General features: G+C 40.1%; 1 long non-coding RNA gene across 2 annotated transcripts in view; it reads right to left on the bottom strand.

The window, feature by feature from the left end:
• Window positions 1–25379, bottom strand: part of LOC108593301 (uncharacterized) — a 148177-nt gene that overhangs the window by 90117 nt on the left and 32681 nt on the right. Inside the window, exon 4 of one of the 2 annotated variants that reach the window (XR_008473810.2) lies at window positions 16936–19225. The exons of the other annotated variant lie outside the window; for it this stretch is intronic. This is a non-coding gene — a long non-coding RNA (uncharacterized LOC108593301). Of the gene's footprint in view, window positions 1–16935; window positions 19226–25379 lie in introns of those variants that run through there. 2 annotated transcript variants of the gene reach the window in all.

Genomic DNA, 25379 nt, shown 5'->3' on the forward strand with positions numbered 1-25379 from the left:
ACCCATATTAAAGTGTCTGTGGAGCTGGTGCTCATCTCAATGGGCTCCCAACAGATGGAGTGTTCTGTTTGTCACATTACTTTGGAGCTTCAAAATGTGCCTGATGGGAATTCCATTACTTGCACCAGCTGTACAGGTGACCTCCTTGCCTTCCACTTGCCAGAATCAGAATATATGAGGCAGTTTAAAACACGATTTTAAAATACAGCATATGCAAATATGGCCATGCTTGACATATTTACTCCAGTACCAAAAATATACATATGTGTATATATATATCCTTTCCGCTTTAACCCCTGGATGTACAGGATGTATGGCTTTCCATGTTCTGAAAGTCTTTCTACAAAAATGTATTCAATGCCTGTTGACATCAGGAGAGATTTGTAAGAGTTTGTTTTGTTTTCAGTACCTACAAATATGATTTTTTTATGTGATAAAACTTTACAAAGAGTTCTTATTTTCTTACCAAACATAAAATTAAATGATTAAACATAGAATTTGAGAGACATGTGAAAGGCGTCCTCAACCCAGAAACATCTTCCTTCCCAATGACACATTTTTTGGGGTTCAGCAATCTCAATCCAGACATTTCCAGGCATCCTTTTTATAAAATGTAACAAGGAGAGCCTAGATTGAAACCCTGTTTCATTTGCCTAAAAAACTCCTTTTTTCCCCCTACAACATACTCCTTCACTTGGATGGTTGTCACTAACAATATGAATGTAAATGAGCTTTTTTCCTAAGTGAGAGGAAATAAATTAGCACCTGAAAACCCTGAGCAAGACTCAGGAAAGGGGGAAAGGACATAGATAACAAAGCTGGGAAGGGACAATAGAATAATGTCTACTTCAATTTTGCTGTAACATAGTGGTAACCCATCTTAAAGAGCTCCTGTCACTGCAGAAACTCCACTCAGGAGAAATCGAAACTAGCAGGGAAAGGTAGGACCCACTGAAAACCATCCCAGCAACCCGACCACAGCTGGTCTTCCCTGGACACCATGAACCACACTATCCAAACCTTCTTCACTCCCACCAACGTCGACTATTCTCTCAACTATGAGATGCTGAAGGAGAAGCATGAGGTTGATGTGCTGGGGGTGCCCCATAACCCAGCTCCCCAACATCCACCATGATCCACATTGGCAGGGAGACCTCCATGCCCAACCATGTCATCTGGTCCCTGTTTAACACCCTCTTTGTGAACTCCCGCTGTCTGGGCTTCACAGTGTTCATTTACTCCGTGAAGTCTAGGGACAGGAAGATGGTTGGTGACCTGACCCGGGCCTAGGCCTATGTCTCCACTGCCAAGTGCCTGAACATCTGGGCCCTGATTTTTGGGCATCATCATGACCATTCTGCTAAGCATCAATCAGGAATCATCCAGGCCAGGGGCTCTGCCCATGACCTGTTTCCCACATACTCCACCTTTCATTCCTCACCCTGCCCATGAGCTGAGTCCTGTATCAGCCCTTTATCCTCACACACTTTCCTACAATGGTATTCAATAAAGTGCACATGTTCCTGGGGAAAAAAAAAAACCACCTCCACTCAATGGTCCCTATTCATATAACATGTATTACAATATGTCAGATTGGACTGAGTTACAGATGGAACATCCAGCTATTTTTATTTGGTACCTTATTGAACAGGCTGTAAAATAAACTTTCAAATGTCTTACAGTAGCAGTGAACACTCCTAGAACCAGGTTGTAGCATCTATATACCATTTCCCACTAAAAAGAAAAGGGCTCCTTAAATAAATGACTTATTCTGAATCTGAAGCAGAAAATGCCACAAGATGGGTCTGGGACATCCTTTCAAAAGGAAGCTTTGACATGAACCCATGAGTTCATGTCAAAGGGAAATAGGACCAACTTGAGGAAGCTTGTATTAACCTAAAGAAAATCAAAAAGAGCAATAATGGTAGTGGATTAAAACATGTCAGTGCTATAAAATATTAAGGCACATGTAAACACTATAAAAAAGAAAAGGAGAAACTGATTAAAAGAAATTTAAAAGACATAATAATCAAATATGATTTTGGTCCTTGTTTAGATTCTATTTCAAATAAACCAACTGAAAAGATATAGGGACAATTTGAACACAGACTAGGTATTAGAAAATGATAAGAAATTATTACTCATTTTTCTAGGTATGATAATGGCATAATGGTTAAGTTTTTTAAAAAACTTATGAGAGATGTAAGTGAAAGTATTTACAGACATGTGGGCCAAGATGGTTTGACTAGACATAGTCAGTAAGAACTTCTCCCAGTGAGAACAGACCAGCAAGAAGAACATCACACTTTGAGCAAATCTTCAGAAGGTAGGCACTGAGAGTAAACAGAGGGAGGATGCAGACCCTGGGCTGAAGCAGCAGGAAGCTGGAAACATTGCACAGGTTTGCCAAGCCCCAGAATTCATTCCTGGTCCTGAGTGGCTCATGGGGAAATGGTGAGTAAAATAGGTATGGAGTGGCCCAGACAAGCCACAAACTCCAGAGCCTAGCTGCAGGAGACCCTATGACCTCCATGGATATTTGAGCTGGGAGGAAGAGCTTCTCTGGGCTCCATGCAGGCAGGAACAGGACTCTAGTCTGCATGGAGCCCAGAGAGTTTGGCATGAGAATGATTCTAGTGGAGCATGGCCAGGGATGCCCATCCCCCAAGACTCACCAGGCTCTTCTAGGTGGCTTTGCCTTTGTCAACTGTTGGATTTAAAAAGAACAGAGCTATCTTGCCCACAAGATGGGGCCAGTCTGAACTGAGCACCCCTCTATCTGTTGGCTTCTTCCAGGGGTCCTGCCTGGCTGCACCCACTTGTAGTACAACCTCAAGATGTCCAACCAGGGTGCTTCCCAGTGGTCACTGCTATAACTCTTTTGCATGCAGATTTTGTCTAACCATTACAGAGCTTCTGCAGATGGGCCCCCACCAGCACACACCCGCCCACTGCCACCACCACTTTGCAACACGCACTCTCAGCCTCCCCCCACTGCTTTGATGGTACATGTGTGCACATGCAACCCCATCACCCTGCTGCTACTGATGTGCTCATGTGGACCCCACCACACCACTGCCACTAGTGCATGGGTGCAGACCCCACCACACAACCACCCTGCTACTGCTGCATGTGTATGTGAGCACAGGCTCTGCTGTCACTGCCCTGACAAAGTACTTTTTCCAGCATCCCTCCCAATCAGTGTTGTTACCAGCTGACTAGGAATATCTCAGTCCCTGCAGTGCTGTAGGTACTTAACATCAAGGGGACAGAGAACAAAGACATGGACCTAGTCCCAGACCCCTAGGGTCACAGCACACAGAAAAGAATGCTGAGCTGAGCCTTGGCCCCATGAAATCATTCAGAAACAAAACCAGTCAGCTAAATCCAGCTTATATTGCCGTCAAACCCTCAAGTGCATCAAAGAGTTTGAAAGCAAAAAGCCCTTTAAAGCAACTTTAAAGATTAAAGAAACATCAGCTCAAACACATAGATTAAAGAAAAAAAGCACAAAACTCTGAAACTCTAAAGGTTAGAAAGCTAGAGTGTCTTACCTCCAAATGACTTCACTAGCTCCCCATAATGGTTCTTAACCAGTCTCAAATGGCTGAAATGACAGACATAGGATTCAGAATCTGGATGGCAATTAAGACTACTGAGATTCTGGAGAAAGAAGAAACCCAATCCCAGGAATCCAGTAAAATGATTCAAGAGCTGAAAGATTAAACAGCCATTTTAAGAAAGAACTAAACTGATCTGATAGAGCTGAAAAACTTACTACAATAATTTTGTAATATAATCAGAAGTATTAACAGCAGAATACACAAAGCTGAGGAAAGAATCTCAGAGCTCAAAGACCAGTTCTTTAAATAAATTCAGACAGATGAAAATAATGAAAAAAGAAGTTTTAAAAATGAACAAAACCTCTGAGAAATAGGGTGTTATATAAACTTACAACTCATTGGCATCCCCAAAAGAGAGAACAAGCAACCTGGAAAACATATATGAGAATACTACCCATGAAAATTTCACCACCCTTGCTACAGAAGTCAACATTCAAACTCAGGAAATTCAGAAAACCCTCTGAGATGCTATATAAGATTATCATCCCTAGGACACATAGTCATCAGATTCTCCAAAGTCAATGCAAATGAAAAAATAGTAAAGCCAGCCAGAGAGAAGAGGCTTTCATCTACAAAAGGAACCCCATCAGATAATAGCAGACCTTTCAGCAGAACCAGAAGATATTGGGGGCCTATTTTCAGCAGTCTTAGAGAAAAAAAAATCCAACCAAGAATTTTATATCCAGCCAAACTAAGCTTCATAAGCAAAGGAGAACTAAAATCCTTTACAAACAAGCTAAGAGAATTCATTACCACCAAACCTGTCTTACAAAAGGTCCTTAAGGGCATGTTAAACATGGACAGGAAAGACCATTACCGGCCACAAGACCATTAACACTATAAAGCACCTACCCAATCAAATTTACATAACAATTTGCTAACAACACAATGATGGGATAAAATCCATACATATCAACATTAACCTTTAACATAAATGGGCTAAAAACCCCACTTAAAATGCACAGAGTGATATGCTGGATAAAGAAGCATGACCCGAATGTATGCTGCCAAGAAACCCATCTCACATGCAATGACACCCATAGGGTCAAAGTAAATAGGTGGAGAAAAACCTCTCAATAAATGGAAACACAAAAGAACAGGAGTTGCTAGACAAAACAGGTTTTACTGACAATCAAAAGTAACAAAGAAGGGCATTGCATGATGATAAAGAGTTCAATTCAACAAGAAGGCTTAACTGTCCTAAATACATGTGCACCCAGTACTGAAGCACCCAGATTCATAAAACAAGTTCTTAGAAGAGATTTGAAGAGAGTTAGATAACCACACAATAACACCAGAAGACTTCAACAACCCACTGGCAGTATTAGGTGGATCATCAAGGCAGTAAGCTAACAAAGATATTTGGTATCCAAACTTGACACTTGAGCAAATGGACCTAATAGATTACAGAACACTGAATCCAACAGTAAAAGAATATACATCATCTTCATTCAAACATGGTACACATTCTAAAATTGACCACATGCCCAGCCATAGAGCAATTCTTAACAACTTTTTAAAAAACAAAATTATGTCAGCCACATTCTTGGAGCACAGCAAAATAAAAATAGAATCAATTCCAAGATTTCTCAAAACCATACAATTACATGGAAATTAAACAACCTGGTCCTGAATTACTTTCAGGTAGAGAATGAAATAAAGGCAGAAATCAAGAAATTCTTTGAAATTGATATAGATGAAGATACAACATACCAGAATCCCTGGGACACAGTTAAAGCAGTGTTAAGAGGAAAGTTTGTGGTGCTAAATGCCCACAACAACAAGTTAGAAAGATCTCAAATTAACAACCTAAAATCACGCCTAAAGGAACTGTCAAACCAGCCCAAAAACTAGCAGAAGAAATAACCAAAATCAGACCTGGACTGAACAAAATGGTGATGTGAAAAACCATACAAAAGATCAAGAAAACCAGAGTGCTTTTCTAAAGACTAAATAAGATAGATAGACTGCTGGCTAAACTAATTTTTTAAAAAAAGGAATATCCATAAACAGAATCAGAAATGACAAAGAATACATTACTACCAACCCCATAGAAATATAAGAAACCCCCAGAAACTATTACAAACACCTCTATGAACACAAACTAGAAAACCTAGAAGTGGATAAATTCCTGGAAATGTACAACCTCCTAATATTGAACCAGAAAGAAATTAAAAGTCTGAACATACCAATAATGAGTTCTAAAACTGAATTAATAGTAAAAAGCCTATCAATCAGCAAAAGCCCTGGACAAGTCAGATTCAAAGCCAAATTCTACAAGACATATTAAGAAGAACTGGTATCAATCCTACTAAACTATTTCAAAAAAAAAAAAAATTAGGAGGAGGGACTCCTCCCTAACTCATACTATGAAGCCAGCATCATTCTGATACCAAAACATGGCAGAGACAAAAAAAAAAACTTTAAAAAGAACTTTAGGCCAACATCCCTGATGAATATAGATGCAAAAATCCTCAATAAAATGCTAACAAACCAAATTCAGCAGCTCATTAAAAAGCTAATTCACCATGATCAAATAGGCTTTATCCCAGGATGCTAGGATTGTTTAACATATGCAAATCAACAAATGTGATTCATCACCTAAACAGAACTAAAAACAAAAACCACATGATCATCTCAATAGACACAAGAAAAGCCTTTGATAAAATTCAACATCTCTTCAGGATATAAACTGTCAACAAATTGGACACTGAAGGAACATACCTCAAAATAATAAAAGCCATATGTGACAAACCGAGAGCCAACATCATACTGAACAGGCAAAAGCTGGAATCATTCCCCTTGAGAACCAGAACAGCTAAAGATGCCTATTCCCATCACTCCTATTCAACATAGTTTTGAAAGTCCTAGCCAGAGCAATCAGGCAAGAGAAAGAAATAAAAGGCATCTAAATAGGAAGACAGGAAGTCAAACTGTATCTCTTCACAGATGATACAAATCTATACATAGAAAACTCCAGTCTCTGCCTGAAGACTCCTAAATCTGATAAACAACTTCATCAAAATTTCAGGATATCCCCCATGCTAGTCTCATAATAGTGGCTGAGTTCCTAGAAAATCTGATTATTTAAAAGTGTGGCACTTTCCCCCTCACTCTATCTCTCCTGCCACCGTGTAAGATGTGCCTTGCTCAAGAAAAAGAAATAAAGAGTACTCGATTAAAAGAGGAGGAAGTCAAATTGTCTATATTTGCAGACAACATGATAGTATTTTTAGAAGACTCCATCATCTCAGCCCAAAAACTCCTGAAACTGATAAGCAACTTCAGCAAAGTCTCGGGATACAAAATCAGTGCGCAAAAATCACAAGCATTCCTATACACCAATAACAGACTTAAAGAAAGCCAAATCAAGAAGGAACTGCCATTCACAATTCCTACAAAGAGAATAAAATACCTAGGAATACAACTAACAAGGAACGTAAAGGACTTCTTTAAGAACTACAAACCACTGCTCAACAAAATAAGAGAGGACACAAACAGATAGAGAAACATTCCATGTTCATGGTTAGGAACAATCAATATCGTGAAAATGGCCATACTGCCCAAAGTAACTTATAGATTCAACACTATCCCCATCAAGCTACCAATGATCTTCTTCACAGAACTGGAAAAAAAAACAACTTTAACTTCATATGGAACCAAAAGAGAGCCGGCATAGCCAAGTCAATTCTAAGCAAAAAGAACAAACCTGGAGGCATCACACTACTGGACTTCAAACTATACTACAAGGCTACAGTAACTAAAACAGCATGGTGCTGGTACCAAAACAGAGATATAGACCAATGGAACAGAACAGAGGCCTCAGAGGCAACACCACACATCTACAACCATCTGATCTTTGACAAACCTGACAAAAACAAGCAATGGGGAAAGGATTCCCTGTTTAATAAATGGTGTTGGGAAAACTGGCTAGCCATGTGCAGAAAGCAGACACTAGACCCCTTCCTGACACCTTACACTAAAATAAACTCCAGATGGATTAAAGACTTAAACATAAGACCTAACACCATAAAAACCCTAGAAGAAAATCTAGGCAAAACCATTCAGGACATAGGCATAGGCAAGGACTTCATGACAAAAATACCAAAAGCACTGGCAACAAAAGCCAAACTAGACAAATGTACCTAATCAAACTCCACAGCTTCTGCACAGCAAAAGAAACAATCATTAGAGTGAATCAGCTACCAACAGAATGGGAAAATCCCATTGCTGGGTATATAACCAAAGGACTATAAATCGTTCTATTATAAGGACACATGCACACGAATGTTCACTGTGGCACTGTTTACAATAGCAAAGACCTGGAACCAACCCAAATGCCCAGCGATGATAAACTGGACAGGGAAAATGTGGCACATATACACCATGGAATACTATGCAGCCATTAAAAATGATAAGTTTGTGTCCTTTGTAGGGACATGGATGAACCTAGAAACCATCATTCTCAGCAAACTGTCACAAGAACAGGAAATCAAACACCACATGTTCTCACTCATAGGCGGGTGTTGAACAATGAGAACACATGGACACAGGAAGAGGAGCATCACACACTGGATTCTGTGGGTTGGAACTAGGGGAGGGACAGCGGGAAGTGGGGAGTTGGGGAGGGATAACATGGGGAGAAATGTCAGATATAGGAGATGGGGAAGAAGGCAGCAAACCACATTGCCATGTATATACCTATGGAACAATCTTGCATGTTCTTCACATGTGCCCCAAAACCTGAAACTATATATATATATATATATATATATATATATATGGAGAGAGAGAGAGAGAGAGAGATGTGCCTTGATTTCCCTTCACCTTCTGCCATGATTGTAAGTTTCCTGAGACCTCCCTAGCCATGTGGAACTGTTAAGTCAATTAGAACTTTTTCCTTTATAAGTTACCCAGTTTCAGGTAATTCTTTTTATAGCAATTTGAAAATGGAATGATACAGAATATTGGCCCCAGCAGAGTGGAGCACTGCTCTAAAGACACCTGAAAATGTAAAAATGACTTTGCAATTGAATAATGAACAGAGGTTTGCACAGTTTGGAGGGTTTAGAAAAAGACAGGAAGATGTGGGAAAGTTTGGGACTTTCTAGAGATTTGTTGAATGGTTTTAACCAAAATGCTCATAGTGATGTGGACGATAAAGTCCAGGCTGAGGTGGTCTCATCTGGAGATGAGAAACTTATTGAGAACTGGAGTAAAAGTCATTCTTGCTGTGCTTTTAGCAAAGAGGCTGGCAGCATTGTGCCCCTGCCCTAAGATCTGTGGAACTTCAAACTTGAGACAGATGACTTAAGGTATCTGGCAGAACAAATTTCTAAGCAGCAAAGTACTCAAGATGTAACATGGCTGTTTCTAAAAGAATATATTTATATGCATGAAGAAAGAGATGGTCTGAAATTAGAACTTATATTTAAGAGAGAAGCAGAGCATAAAATTTAAAAAATTTTTTAACCAAGACCACAGCAGGAACATACCAGGAAAACCAAAAACTTCACAGAGCCTTTGAAAGAAGCAGCTTGTCACTTCAAACTCTATGAGACAGTCAAAAAACTGCAAGTGCCCGAAGTGTGACAGGGGAAATGTCTGCCTCTGAACACACATCCTGAGGAACCTAAAATCCAGATCACAGGAGAAGGATCTAATCTTAACTAGAGCTGAAATAAATTTAGAGAGCCAAGCAAAATATAAAAATAGAAGTAGCAGCAGGAAGAGCTCTGTAGGCACTCCTGGTCCCCAGGAAAGCCATTTCTAACTTTATCTCACAGGGGTCCTGGGGAAGGCAGCCAGTAGAATTAGGGAAAAGCCACAGGGAAAAGGAGACTTCCAGCTGAACTTTGTAATAATTTTGACCAAGCATGAATTTTCCTTGGCAGAATCCAGGTATCAAACAGGAAGTACAGATATTAGCACAGAAGCCATGGCAGGCAGGGAATGGCAAGGACTGAAAGCCCTGCTTGCTTTCTCAGAAGGGAGGCTTATAGCCTGGGGCAAGATCTCAGCCCTGTGTACTGGTGGCCTGGATATAAATCAGCTCTGTTGGATGTTGGGAGAGCACAGCGGGAATGAGATTAGCTTTGCTGGCTGCATGAGAGCTGGGTCAGGCCTGTCACTGCTGGCTTTCCTTTACTTTCCTGGGAACCTATATGAAGCTGCAGAGGCAGCCATAATCCCCCTTGGAACATAACTCCATTGGACTGAGAACCACCCCTATCCCCAACAGTGGCCACAGCAAGCCCCACCCAAGGAGAGTTTGAGCTCAGACACACCATTTCTGGATAAGTATTTGGGTTTCTCAGGTGATAGGCAGGGCCATAGAATTCCCATGAGTTTATGTCTTTTGTCTTCAGCTACCAGGGTGGGTGGAGAAAGACCACCAGATAGGGGCAGGGTTCAGTGTGTGACGTTCCCATCCCTGTGTCCATGTGTTATCATTGTTCAACACCCACTTATGAGTGAGAACATGCAGTGTTTGCTTTCCTGTTCTTGTGTCAGTTTGCTGAGAATGATGGTTTCCTGCTTTATCCGTGTTCCTGCAAAGGACATGAACTCATCCTTTTTATGGCTGCATAGTATTCCATGGTGTATATGTGCCACATTTTTTTTATCTAATCTATCATTGATGGGCATTTGGATTGGTTTCAAGTCTTTGCTATGGTAAATAGTGCTGCAATAAACATACACGTGCATGTGTCTTCATAATAGAATGATTTATAATCCTTTGGGTATATACCCAGTAATGGGATTGCTGGGTCAAATGGTATTTCTATTTCTAAATCCTTGGGGAATCACCACACTGTCTTCTACTGTGATTGAACTAATTGACACTCCCATCAACAGTGTAAAAGCATTCCTATTTCTCCACATCCTCTCCAGCATCTGTTGTCTCCTGATTTTTTAATGATCACCATTCTAACTGGCCAGAGATGTTATCTCATGTGGTTCTGATTCGCGTTTCTCTAATGACCAGTGATGATGAGCATTTTTTAATGTTTGTTGGGTGTTTAAATGTCTTCTTTTGAAAAGTATTTGTTCATATCCTTCATCCACTTTTGAATGGGGTTGTTTTTTTCTTGTAAATTTGTTTACGTTTTTTATAGATTCTGGTTATTTACCCTTGGTTAGATGGGTAGATTGCAATAATTTTTTCCCATTCTGTTGGTTGCTGGTTCACTCTAATGATAGTTTCTTTTGCTGTGCAGAAGCTCCTAAGTTTAATTAGATCTCATTTGTCTACTTTGGCTTTTGTTGCCATTGCTTTTGGTGTTTTAGTCATGTACTTGCCTATGCCTATGTCCTGAATGGTATTGCCTAGCTTTTCTTCTAGAGTTTTTATGGTGTTAGAACTTATGTTTAAATCTTAATCTATCTGGAATTAATTTTCATATAAGGTATAAGGAAGGGATCCAGTTTCAGCTTTCTGCACATGGCTAACCAGTTTTCCCAACACCATTTATTAAACAGGGAATTCTTTACCCATTGCTTGTTTTCATCAGGTTTGTCACATCTACATCAGATGGTGGTAGATGTGTGGCATTACTTCCAAGGCCTCTGTTCTGTTTCATTGGTCTATATCTCTCTTTTGGTACCAGTACCATGCTATTACCATAGCCTTGTAGTATAGTTTGAAGTCAGGTAGTGTGATGCCTCCAGCTTTGTTTTTTTGTTTGCTTTTTTGGTTTTATGGTTTTTGGCTTAGCATTGTCTTGGCTATGCAGGATCCTTTTTGGCTCCATATGAATTTTAAGGTGGTTTTTTCCCAGTTCTGTGAAGGTCAATGATAAGTTTATCGGGATAGCATTGAATCTATAAATTACTTTGAGCAGTCTGGCCATTTTCACAATATTTATTCTTCCTAACCATGAGCATGGAATTTTTTTCTATCTGTTTGTGTCCTCTCTTAGTTCCTTGTGCAGTGGTTTGTAGTTCTCCTTCAAGAGGTCCTTCACATCCCTTGTTAGTTGCATTCATAGGTATTTTATTCTCTTTATAGCAATTGTGAATGGGAGTTCCCTCATAATTTGGCTGTTTGTCTGTTATTGGTGTAGACGAATGCTTGTGATTTTTGCACATTGATTTTGCATCCTGAGACTTTGCTAAAGTTGCTTATCAGCTTAAGGAGATTTTGGGCCGAGACAATGGGGTCTTCTAAATATACAATCATGTCAACTGCAAATAGAGACAATTTAATTTCCTCTTTTCCTAGTTGAACACCCTTTATTTCTTTTTCTTGCCTAATTGCTCTGGCTAGAACTTCCAATACTATGTTGAATAGGAATCATGAGAGAGGGCACCCTTGTCTAGTACCAGCTTTCAAAGGGAATGCTTCCAGTTTTTGCCCATTCAGTATTATAGTGGCTGTGGGTTTGTCATAAATACCTTTTATTATATTGCGATACATCCCATTGATACCTAGTTTGTTGAAAGTTCTTAGCATAAAGGGCTGTTGAATTTTGTCTAAGGCCTCTCTCCGTCTATTGAGATAATCATGTGGTTTTTGTCTTTGGTTCTGTTTATGTGGTGAATTATGTTTATAGAGTTCCATATGTCGAAGCAGCCTTGCATCCCCGGGATGAAGCCAACTTGATCATGCTGGATAAGCTTTTTGATGTACTGTTGCAATTGGTTTGCCAGTATTTTATTGAAGATTTTTGCATCTATGTTCATCATGGATATTGGCCTGAAATTTTCTTTTTTAGTTGTGTCTCTGCCAGGTTTTAGTATCAGGATGATGTTGGTCTCATAAAATGAATTAGGGAGGATTCTCTCTTTTTGGATTATTTGGAATAGTTTCAGAAGGAATGGTACCAGCTCCTCCTTTTACATCTATGAACTCATCAGAATTCGGCTGTGAACCCATCTGGTCCTGAACTTTTTTTGGTTGGTAGGCTATTAATTCTGCCTCACCTTCAGACCTTGTTATTGGTCTATTCAGGGATTCAACTTCCTTCTGGTTTAGTCTTGGGAGGGTGTAAGTGTCCAGGAACTTACCCATTTCTTCCTGATTTACTGGTTTATGTGCATACAGATGTTTGTAGTAATCTCTGATGATAGTTTGTATTTCTGTGGAATCAGTGATATCCCCTTTATCATTTTTTATTTCATCTATTTGAACCTTCTCTTTTTTCTTTTTTATTAGTCTGGCTAGCAGTCTATCTATTTTGTAGATCTTTTCAAAAAAAATGCCACCTGGATTCATTGATTTTTTGAAGGTTTTTTTATGTCTCTATCTCCTTCAATTCTGCTTTGATCTTAGTTATTTCTTGTCTTCTGCTCACTTTTGAATTTGTTTGATCTTGTTCCTCTAGTCCTTTTAATTGTGATGTTAGAGTGTTGATTTTAGATCTTTCCTCACTTCTTATGTGGGGATTTAGTGTTATAAATTTCCCTCTAGACACTGCTTTAAATGTGTCCCAGAGATTCTGGTACCCTGTGTCTTTGTTCTCATTGGTTTTGAAGAACATCCATCTTTATTTCTGCCTTCATTTTGTTATTAATCCAGAAGTCATTCAGGAGCAGGTTGGTTAGTTTCCATGTTGTGCAGTTTTCCATGAGTTTCTTAATCCTGAGTTCTAATTTGATTGCACTGTGGACTGAGAGACTGTTATAATTTCCATTTTTTGCATTTGCTGAGGAGTGTTTTTCTACCAATTATGTGGTCAATTTTAGAGTAAGTGCAATGTGGTGCTGAGAAGAATGTATGTTCTGTGGTTTTGGAGTGGAGATTTCTGTAGATGTCTATTAGGTCCACTTGGTTGAGATCTGAGTTCAAGTCATGGATATCCTTGTTAATTTTCTGTCTCATTGATCTGCCTAGTATTGACAGTGGGGTGTTAAAGTCTCGCACTATTATTGTGTGGGAGTCTATGTCTCTTTGTAGTTTATTAAGAACCTGCTTTATGGGTGCTCCTGTATTGGGTGCATATATATTTAGGATAGTTAGCTCTTCTTGTTGCATTAATCCCTTTACTATTATGTAATGTCCTTCTTTGTCTCTTTTGATCTTTGTTAATTTAAAGTCTGTTTTATCAAAGACTAGGATTACAACCCCTGCTTTTTTTTCTCTCCATTTGCTTAGTAAGCCTTCCTTCATCCCTTTATTTTGAACCTACATGTGTCTTTGCACATGAGATGGGCTTCCTGAATATAGCACAGCAACAGGTCTTGACTTCTTGTCCAATTTGCCAGTCTGTGTCTTTTGATTGGGCATTTAGCCCATTTACATTTAAGGTTAATATTGTTAAGTATGAACTTGTGCCATTTTGATGCTAGCTGGTTGTTTTGCCCATTAGTTGATGCAATTTCTTCATAGTGTCGATGGTCTTTACAGTTTGGTATGTTTTTGCAGTGGCTGGTACTGGTTGTTCCTTTACATATTTAGTGCTTTCTTCAGGAGCTCTTGTAGGGTAGGTCTGGGGGTGACAAAATCCCTCAGCAGTTGCTTATCCATAAAGGATTTTGTTTCTCCTTCACTTATGAAGCTTAGTTTGGCTGGATAGGAAATTCTGGGTTGAAAATTCTTTTCTTTTTGGATGTTGAGTATTGGCCCCCACTCTCTTCTCTCTTCTGGCTTGTAGGATTTCTGCTGAGAGATCCTCTGTGAGTCTGATGGGCTTCCCTTTGTGGATAACCCGACCTTTCTCTCTGGCTGCCCTTAGCATTTTTTCCTTCATTTCAACCCTGGTGAATCTGACAATTATGTGCCTTGGGGTTGATTTTCTCAAGGAAGACCTTTGTGATGTTCTCTGTATCTTCTGTATTTGAATGTTGGCGTGCCTTGCTTGGTTGAGGAAGTTCTGCTGGATAATATCCTGAAGAGTATTTTTCAGCTTGGATTCATTCTCCCCGTCACTTTTAGGTACATTAATCAAATGTAGATATGGTTTTTCATATAATTCCATATTTCTTGCAAGCTTTGTTCATTTCTTTTCACTCTTTTTTCTCTAATCCTGCCTTCTCACTTTGTCTCATTGAGTTGATCTTCAATCTCTAATATCCTTTCTTCCACTTGATCAATGCAGCTATTGAATATTATGCATGCTTCACAAAATTCTCATGCTGTTTTTCAGCTCCGTCATGTCGTTTACGTTCTTCTCCAAGTGGATTATTCTTGTTAACATTTTGTCTAACATTTTCTCAATGTTCTTAGTTTCCTTGCATTGGGTTAGGACATGCTCCTTTAGTTCAGAGAAGTTTGTTATTACCCACGCCCTAAAGCCTGCCTGTCAATTCATCACACTCATTTTCCATCCACTGTGGTTCCCTTGCTGGTGAGGGTTTGTGATCCCTTGGAGGAGAAGAGGCTTTCTGGCTTCTGGAGATTCCAGCCTTTTTGTGCTGGTTCCTTTTCATCTTCATGGATTTATCTATCCTTGGTCTTTGAAGTTGGTGACTTTTGGATGGGGTTTCTGAGCAGATGTCCTTTCTGTTGATGTTGAAGCTATTTCTTTCTGTTTTTTAGTTTTCCTTCTAACAGTCATGCCCCTCTGCTGCAGGACTGCTAAAGGTCCACCCCAGACCCTGCTTGCCTGGGGACCATCCACTGAGGCTGCAGAATAGCTACCTCTTCCTTCTTTTGGTAGCTTCATCCCAGAAGAATACCTGCCAGATGTCAGCCAGAGCTCTCCTGTATGAGGTGTCTGTTAGGATATATGAGGTTCTGGGAGCCACTTGAGTGATAAGTGATAAGCCACTGTCCCTTATCAGAACTCAAGTGCTGTGCTAGGAGCTCCATTGCTTCCTTCAGAGTTGCTGGATAGGGACATTCAAGTCTGCTGAAGTGGAACTCGCAACCACCCCTTTTCCCAGGTGCTCTGTCCTGGAAAGGTGGGGATTTATTTATAAGTCCCTGATGGACTGCTGCCTTTTTTAAGAGATGCTCTGCCCAGCAAGAAGTGAGTCTAGTCATAGACTGTCTGTAGTGGGCTTGCTGAGCTGCTGCGGACTCTGCCCAGCTACTATGTAAACTTCTCTGTGATTTTATTTACACAGGCAAGGTTAGAACTGCCTCAGTAATGGCGGATGCCCCTCCCCACATTGACCTCTACTGTCCCAGGTCAAGCTCAGATTGCCGTGCTGGCTGCGAAAATTTCAAGCCAGTGGGTCTCAGCTTGCTGGTCTTTGTTGGGGTGGGACCCACTGAGCCAGATCACTTGGCTCCCTGCCTTCAGCCCCATTGTTTTTGGAGGAATGAGCAGTTCTGTCTCACTGATATTCCAGGCACCAGCTAAAACGGCCACCCAGTTTTATGCTGGAAACCCACAGCACTGGTATTGTTGGCACTGACAAGAATCTCCTGGTCTGCAGGTTGTAAAGACCATGGGAAAAGTGCAGTATCTGAGCCGGAGTGCTGGAATTTCCAGAAAAGTCCCTAATGGCTTTCCTTGGGTAGGAAGGGGAGTTCTCTGGCCCCTTGCACTTCCTGGGTAAGGCAACAACCCACCCTGCTTCAGTGTGCCCTCCTTGGGCTACACTCACTGTCTAACCAGTCCCATTGAAATGAACCTGGTACCTCGGTTAGCAATGCAGAGATCACTCACCTTCTGCATCGCTCATGCTGGGAATTTCACTCTAGAACTGTTCCTATTTGGCCATCTTGGTGGAAGTCCTCCAGTAGTTCTTTATAGCCGTGTGAAAATGGACTAACACACATGCATATGTTCATCACAGCACTATGCACAATAGTGAATAGTCACAAAGACATGGAATCAATCCAGGTGCTCATCAATTTTGGATTGAATAAAAAAATGTGGCATATATACACCATAAAATACTATTTTATATAGCCACTTAAAAAAATCCCTATTGTCCTTTGCAGCAACAGGGATGCAGCTGGAGGTCTTCATCCTAAGCAAATTACTATAACACAGAAACAGAAACCTAAGTACCGCATGTTCTCACTTATAAGTGGGTACTAAACATGGAGCACACCTGGATACAAAGAAGGGAAAAATAGACACCACAGCCTACTTGACAATGGAGGGTGGAAGGAGGGTGAAGACTGAAAAACTATTGGACATCATGCTCACTACCTGGGTGATGAAATAACACATTTACCAAATCCCAGAGATATATGTTTACAATGATACATTTATATTTGTACATGTAACCTCCATATGTACCCCCAATCCTAAAATTAAAGTTGGAAGGGAAAAAAAAAGAAAATATTTGCAGATGAAACACCTTTATTTCAGGAATTTGTTTTAAATATTGTAGCAAAAAAAAAAAAGTGGAGTAAAAGGAATAGATAAGACAAAATTGGCCAACTCTTTATATTTGATTAATCTTGGTGATAGGTGCATGGAGGTCCATTTTACTATATCATTTACTTTTTTATTTAAAATTTCTATATATAAATGTTTTGTCTTATTTCAATGAGCTTTCAAAATGAATTTAAAATTTATTAAATTCTAAATTTTTACAATTTTTAATCATAAAATATTTTTAGCCATCACACTATAACTGTGTCTACATGGCACCAAAATAACGAATTGAAATGAGAAAGGTTTTGTGGTAGCCAGGCTCCAAGATGACTACTATTGATCCTTGCCTTCTGGTACTTACGCCTTTGCATAGTCCCCTTTCATATTCAGGCTTGGTCTGGGTGACCAAAAGTAACCCGTGGAAGTGATGGTGTGTGACTACCAATGCTAGATAAGAAAAGACATTTCTGCTTCTGGTTTTTTTGGTCTCTGGTATTACTCACTGTAGAGGAAGCCAGCAGCCATGCCATGATAATACTCAAGTAGGTCTATGGAGAGGTCTGAGTGGCATGGAACTAAGGCTTTCTGAAAATAGCCAATACCAAATTGCCAGCTATATAAATGAGTCATCTTGGAAACAGATCTTTCAATCTCAGTCAAGCCTTTGATGACTACAACATGGGCCAACATCTTGACTATACCCTCATGAGACACTCCAAACCATAATAGCCTAGCTAAGCTGCCCTGTATTATAATTTTGGTTCAGACAGAAAATCAGAACCAGTTGGCAATACATGAATTTATTACAAGAAATTTGCTTATGAAATTGGGGGTGAGGGCTGGCTTGGCAAGTCTGAAGTTTATAGAGCAGCCTCAGAAAGAGAAGCTCACCACTAAGCTGGCTTGGAACCCCAGCTGTTGTCCACAGGCCATCAGTGAGAGATGATCACAAACAAGCAAGCTGGAACTCCAAGGACACAGACCAAAGCTGTTAGCCACAGATGGAAATCTCCTCTCTCTCCCTTTCTCCCCTCTCCCCCAACTTCAGAAAAGTTCTAAGCCCTCTTTTAAGGCCTTCCAGTTGTTTCAGTCAGGCCCACCCAGTTTAAAGTCAACTGATTAGGGACTTCAATTACATCTGCAAAATCCTTTCATGGCAGCACAGAGATTTGTGTTTCACTGAATGACTGGAAGAAGGTGTGTGTGTTTGCTACAATATGGCTGTTGCTTCTTTTTCATCCTCCCGCTCTCATGAGACAGTATCTCTAGTAGCCCACTGCATCTGGAAACACACTTGAAAGGGACTTCTGAGGAACACTGTTCAACCTCACCAAGTTGACACATGCCAAATCCATCATACACTCTCAAATTCCTGACCAACAGAAACTACAAAGGATAAATTTTAATCCCTTTTTTAAACCTTTGGGTTTTTTAGATAATTTGTTACAGAGTAGTATATAACTAATACAGTTTTGATTGAACAGGTTATCTGGAATCAAGTGTAACTGTGAACTACAAGTGTAATTACTTAAGGAGAAGCTGTTGCCTGAAGTTACCTGGGTTTTATTAGGTTTGTACTTAATAAATTCAAATCGTACTTGTGGGTAAAATATTTGTGTGTAAGCTTGGATTTATTTTGTATATGGGGGTGTGGATAGGTATAGATACGGTTTTCAACAGAATCAGACTAGCAGAATAACAAAGTGCAGGAAGCATGTCAGGTAGGACGTCTTGATTTTTCTCTAAAATACCTGATGGGTAATATTTACAGGAGAATAAAGTAAAAAAAAAAAAGACTTAGAAGCTTAAATTAGCCCAAACCCCAACTCTAAGATGCCTCACCCTAAAATGATCCTACAACATGAGGTGTGATGTAAAGGAGCAGAGACTGTACAGTCCGACACGTCTGGGCTCTGGCTCTAACTCCATCTCTCACCAATAATGTTTCCTTGGCCACTTGACATACCTTCCTGAGCCTCAGATTCTGCATTGGTAAATAATAATATTTAAAGCTCCAGGAATCTAGGCTTTCCTTTTAGTTGTCAGAGTCTTTGGAGGTTTAAAAAAGACAAAAACGTTTGGTCAAGAAGTATCTTAGATTTTATTAAATGAATGGGGTCCAGCCTTGGGAGTCAGGCTATGTTCCAGACACATCTGGCTCAGAGATTATATCATCCAGAATGTTACAATCTTTTCCTAGTCTTCTGTTAGAAAATACCTGGTCCAACAGCCCATACAACAAATGGGAAGAAGAGGTTTCTGGGGCTGTCTTGTCTAAAGATTTTATCTCCCTTGATATTTAAAATTTGATTTAGGTCTTCCATTGTTCTTTGAGGAAAGCAGTTACTGGAACTTCATCGGCCATATTAGTGAAGCTGGTTCCTATCAGGAAAATGAAGGAAGAGGGAAGAGAAGGTGTTTGTTAGGAAATGAGAAAGAATTGGTAAAGAAATTCCTTGGAGCATTGGGAAGATAAAATGAATAGCCATTCTGCAAATACTTGGACATTCACAGCCATGCAAAGCCATTCTGCTTTGACATTCTTAGTGAAAATGGGATAGAAAAAAAAACAAAATGTCCCATCTGCCACATTCACTTTCAATTTGTTTCATATTAAAATATGAAAAGTCTCATATTAAAATTGCTATTATGGTGAAACCCCATCTCTACTAAAAAATGCAAAAAATTAGCTGGGCATGGTGGTGCATGCCTGTAGTCCCAGCTACTCGGGTGGCTGAGGCAGGAGAATTGCTTGAACCCAGGAGACGGAGGTTGCAGTGAGCCGAGATCGCGCCATTGCACTCCAGCCTGGGTAACAAGAGCGAAACTCTGTCTCAAAAAAAAAAAAAGATTAATACAATAACTTATAAAGCACCAAAAATATAACAGATGCTCAATGAATGCTCAGTCCCTTCTCTTTCCCTTAATATAGCAAAGTCAGTTTCTTATGCAAGTTTGGGTCTCCTCCAGCCTCCTCCTCCATGTTCCATCCCCCATCCCACCCACGCATCCCTTAGCTTGGCATTTCTAAGACTGCAAATGGCAGAGTGCTCCGCAAGGAAATTCTATGGGGAGAGAGAATGTCAAAGGGCATGTCACTTCCCCACAAAGGAACTCACTCTCCTTCCCATTTTGTTATGTGGATTGTTTGGCCAGATATTTTCTCACTGAAGACTAGGAAAATATGGTAAAGTTCCAGGTGGTGAGATCTGTGAGTCAGGTGTGACTGGAACGTGGCCTAAGGCTGGACCCAAGGCTGAGTCCCAAGGCTGGACCCCATGTATTTAATAGAAGCTAAGGTTCTTCTTGATTCTGAAGCAGTTGGCTGCTTTTCTCACAGCTCTTAACAGCCCCGACTCCAGCATTTAACCATGGGGTTCACTTCAATTCTGCTTAACCATACTCTTCCACACACTCTGCTCCTCTCAGCCCTGACTGTTCAACAGCGTGTTCCCTCGGTGGATGGGCACGTCAGGTTGACAGTGATTTATACCTCACCTTTTAGCTCACAATGCAGCTTTAGGAATGGAGAAGCCATTCACCACTGGTTCAAACCACATGGTTCAAACCCAAAATGACTTTAACACTTGTTCTTTTCAGAGACCTACCTGACAGACTTTTACAAGCACAGTTTAAATTAAGCAGGATCTTAGAATAAATCTCTTAGACGTTTTCTTGTTTGGTTTTTTGTTTTTGTTTTTGGATAGGGTTTTTCTTTTTGTCCTGGTGAGAGAAATGTTTGAGAACTATAATGTTTGGCCTAGGAAAGAAAAGGATAGAGTCGGAATATACGTATTTCACTTAAAAAAAAAATGTAAACCCAGTGTTCACTACAAAAAGGGATGCCTCCAGTAACTGAAAAGGGCTGAACTTCAGCATATTTAATATCAGAATCTGGCAAACAGTTCTAAACGTTGGTTTTCAAATCTCTGCCCTAGGATCATTTCTCTCAGTGCACAAATACCAGAAAGCCAGTGGACCAGAGAAGGTAGATGGAATAATTGGGCAACAGCACAACTCATTTCTCAGTTGGCAACCTTTTAAAGCCTTTTAAATCCTAAACAGCAACCAGCCTTTCCATTCCTTTTTCCCTCCTCCTGGCTGATGTCTGCAACAGACTTTGCTGCCTCTGTTTTAACAGGCCTAAAAACACTGTCCACTGTAAAATCAGAAAAAAACACCCAATGCAAACCTTTTGAGAATACCCAACCAGCCTTTTAACAGCTCAGGACATTTCTGGGTATCCATGTTTCTGCCTAATAGGAAGATCCTGTTTTCAGCTTGCACCACAATAAAGAAGTTGTTCATCTTGTGAAAGACGGTGAAATAAAATCATCTTTCCTTTTGAGCAGCAGGTATAAAAAGAGAGCAGAATCCATGTCCTCAATAAGCTCAGCACTGGGAAAAAGCAGAACCATGGTGCTGCATACATGGAGTAGGATCCCCAAGTTCATGTGGATTAACAGCAGACTTTTTGCAGAGCCATTTTTGAGGCAGCAAATCACCTTAGCAACACTGAAATGAAAAACTTCGTATTTAAAACATTGATTCTGGCCAGGCACGGTGGCTCACACCTGTAATCCCAGCACTTTGGGAGGCCAAGGCAGGTGGATCATCTGTGGTCAGGAATTCAAGGCCAACCCAGCCAACATGGTAAAACTCCATCTCAATTAAAAATATTAAAAATAAGCCAGGTGTGGTGGTGGGCACCTATAATTCCAGCTACTTGGGAGGCTGAGGCAGGAGAATCGCTTAAATCCAGGAGGCAGAGGTTGCAGTGAGCTGAGGTCACGCCATTGCACTCCAGCCTGGGCAACAAAAGCGAAACTCCGTCTCAAAAAAAAAAAAAAGAAAGAAAGAAAAGAAAACATTGATTCTGAACTCTGGCTGCACATTAGAATTATCTGAGGAGGGTTTTTTAAAATAGAAATGCCTGGGTCGTACCCCTAGAGATTTGCACTTTTTTTAAAAACTCCAGCAGGTACTTTGATGCCCAGCCAGGACTGAGAACAACTGAGTGGGAACACACAGAAAGTTCATAAACAGAGACTGTAGATTAGGACCTTGTTTGCAAAAAGGAACCTCCCAGAGCAAATAAACAGATGAAGATCAGCAGCCCCATGACAGCACAGTCACATCTTGTGATGATGGCTCCTTACTGGAGAATTTGGGTTTTGTATCAAAACCCAAGTGTGACCCAAAATATACAATTTGCTATCTATTTCTATGTATGTTGATTGTTTAGTACAGTGTCTCAGCTGAGCCACAACTGGAATGAGAAGTCTAACTCCTTGCTCCTCCGAAGACCAGTAACAGCAGTACAACCTGGGAGCCTGTTAGGAACACAGAGTTTCAGCTCCATCCCAGTCCTGCTGAATCAGGATCTCCATTTTGTTCAGTGAAATTGATGAAAGGCCATTTTTTGGACTGAGCTTCTGCGTTAGGCCCAATAGAACAGCCCAAACCAGAATGGAGTCCCTTATGCTAGGTGCCATGTAATCAAACTGGACTTTGAAACAGACCAGTTTTCCAAAAACAGGAAATTCACAGCAACCAATCAGAAGGGGCCCAGTTACCTGAGCTGGCATGATAAGGAAGTCCCATCTATTTTAACCCTATAAGGAAAGTAACTTTAAAATGACCCATTTGCTTTTTGGTTCCTGTTTCTGCTTTCTTCAGTCCTTTTCTGCCTATAAAACCAACCTCATCTGCTCAGTTCATTGGAGCACCTATTTTTATAGGTAAGACATTGCCTAAGTCATGAGTTACTAATAAAGCCAATTAGATCTTTAAATTTAATTAGTTGTAATTTTGTCTTTTGACAATTTTAAAAAGATACTTTCAGGTAGTAAATCTCATTAAAGTTTGAGAAGCAATGATCTCACTGTGAAACTGACAAGCTAGGGACCCCTCCAGAAACCTATTTTTATAAATTGACATAAGGATGGATGGAGAGTTTGCTTTGTTTGATTTGTCTGCAGTTGTGACTTGGTTTAATTTGCTAAAGAATAAGGGGGTTGGTATGTGGGTGTTTGGAAAGAAAAGAGACAAGAACAATGGATGATGTATTTTAAGCCCCAATAGAAAAAAATTATGAAGTCAAAAAGGTGAAGGAGCTTTTTTTCCTGAAAGACTTAGTGAGACTCAGGTTACCAAGTGGTACTCTACCAGAACCCACATAACAGACGACAGCAACAAAAATAGGAGAAATCTTCCCACTGCTGCCCAAAACCTGACACAACCAGGACTGCTGAGTTTGGAAGCAATGACAGATAGCGGCCTTAGCACATATACTAGCACTTTGAAGGAGGATAACAATCAAAGGGCAATGATGAGGCTCCTTGTCAATGCTGGCAGCAGCAGCAGCAGAACTAGAATTGTCCCTAGGTATACCTGCCTGGCACACAAAAGGTATTTGACAAATACCTGGTGAATGAATAGGTGGATGGGTGATACTACCAGGGGGACTTCAAGAATAAACAGAAGGAGAGAGTTTGTAAGGGGACTGAGCAATACAGAAATGGAGACAGCACAAAGAATCATCAGAATCTAAATATGCATTTGTGGCCTCATTTGTACTCATAGACACTACAGGATGAGTGTCATCCTATTAAATAAAAAATCTTTTGTTGTCATTTTACGATCCAAACAGAAAAAATTCCAGGTGTTTTCATAATCCAGAAACTCCTGGAGTAGGTAGACACCTGACCATTATGGCCAAAATTATCATCCCCAGAATTCATTATTCTAAAAACAGATAATGAAAAAAAAAGGAGCCCTTATTCTGCCTTTCCTATATAAACTGCAACTCAAAGTAACCAAATAGTTGATGGGAGATTGTTCTTCATTGAAAAACTCCAGCTAATAATTTGTATGAATGATAAATTATCATCACTTGGCCAAACACTGATGATGACTGGATCTACACGTGGAGATTCCGGTTTGATTCCCCAAGGGTGGCCTACCAATGAGATATGGGGGGGGGGGGTAAAATCTTCCCAGGTGGTTCTAATGAGAAGCAATGATTGAGACTGCTGGTATAGGCAATGCCCACCAATGGCTGCTAGAACAAATAGATCAAAAACTGCCGGCCTAGAATAGATGAACCAAGTGAATAACATCTAAACCCACTGATCAATCCTAACATCATAAAAAGATGTGATGCAGAAGGAAGTATCCAACACCATCTATAAAGTAGTCTTGTCAAAATGTCAACCTGAATCTGATCAAGTCTCTTAATTTACTACCAGTTACAGAAACAGAAGAACAGGTTATTGGGCACCCTGAGGATGCAATCAGCAAAATCCAGAACAGCGAAAGTCTACAGGACAAATAATCCACTTTCTCCAACAAATAAATAATTTAAAAATGAAATAGGAGCAGGAATCTATAGATTTTTAAATCTTAAAAAGATCAATGTAATACATAGACTTGATTTGAATCCTAATTTGAACAAGCCAACGGTTTTTTTTTAATTTGTATGAAACAATCAAGAAAACATTAATATTGCTAGATAGTTGATGATATTAAGACATTAATGGCTGGGTAGGATGCGCATACCTGTAATCCCAACACTACAGGAGGCTGAGGCCTTCAAGAGAATTCACTTTGGAAGGATCACTTGAGGCCAGGAGTTCAAGACCAGCCTGGGCAATGTAGTGACACTCTCTCTTTAAAAAAAAAAAAAAAAGAGAGAACATTGATGTTCATTGTTTATGTCAGCAAACCTTTTCTAAAAAGGCCAGACAGCAAATGTTTTAGGCTTTGAGTGTGATATGGTTTGGTTCTGTCCCCACCCAAACTTCATCTTGAATTTCCACATGTTGTGGGAAGGACCCAGAGGGAGGTAATTGAATCATGGAGGCAGGTCTTCCCCATACTGTTCTCATGATAGTAAATGAGTTTCACAAGATATGATGGTTTTAAAAAGGGGAGTTTCCCTGCATAAGCTCACTTTTCTTGTCTGCCACCATGTGAGACATGCTTTTCACCTTCACCATGATTGTGAAGCCTCCCCAGCCATACAAAACTGTAAGTCCAGGAAACCTCTTTCTTTTGTAGATTGCCCAGTCTCCGGTATGTCTCTATCAGCAGCATGAAAACAGACTAATACAGTGTGTCTACAGTCTCTGTTGCAACTACTCAACTATATCATGATAGCCTGAAAGCAGCCATAAACATGTAAACAAATAGGTGTGTCTGTATTCCAACAAAATTCTTATTTACAGAAACAGGCAACTGCATGGATTCTGCCAATTCTGTTTTAGAGATACATTCAGAAGAGCTTATGGATGAAATTACACAATGCATAGAATTTGCTCCTAAACCTTACATTGGAGAGGATGGGAATGTGAGTGGAGAGTATGAATGAAACCAAGTTGGCCATGTGTTGATTATTAGCTGAGAACAGAAACATGGGAATTTATCATACTAGTGACTCTCAAAATGTGGCCCCTAGACCCACAGCATCAGCATCATCTGGAAACTTGTGAGAAATGCCAATTGCAGGCCCAACTTCATATCTCTTGCCAGAAAC

The sequence above is a fragment of the Callithrix jacchus genome, chromosome 9 (genome assembly GCF_049354715.1).
Source record: "Callithrix jacchus isolate 240 chromosome 9, calJac240_pri, whole genome shotgun sequence".
In the NCBI taxonomy this organism is placed as follows: Eukaryota; Metazoa; Chordata; class Mammalia; order Primates; family Cebidae; genus Callithrix; species Callithrix jacchus.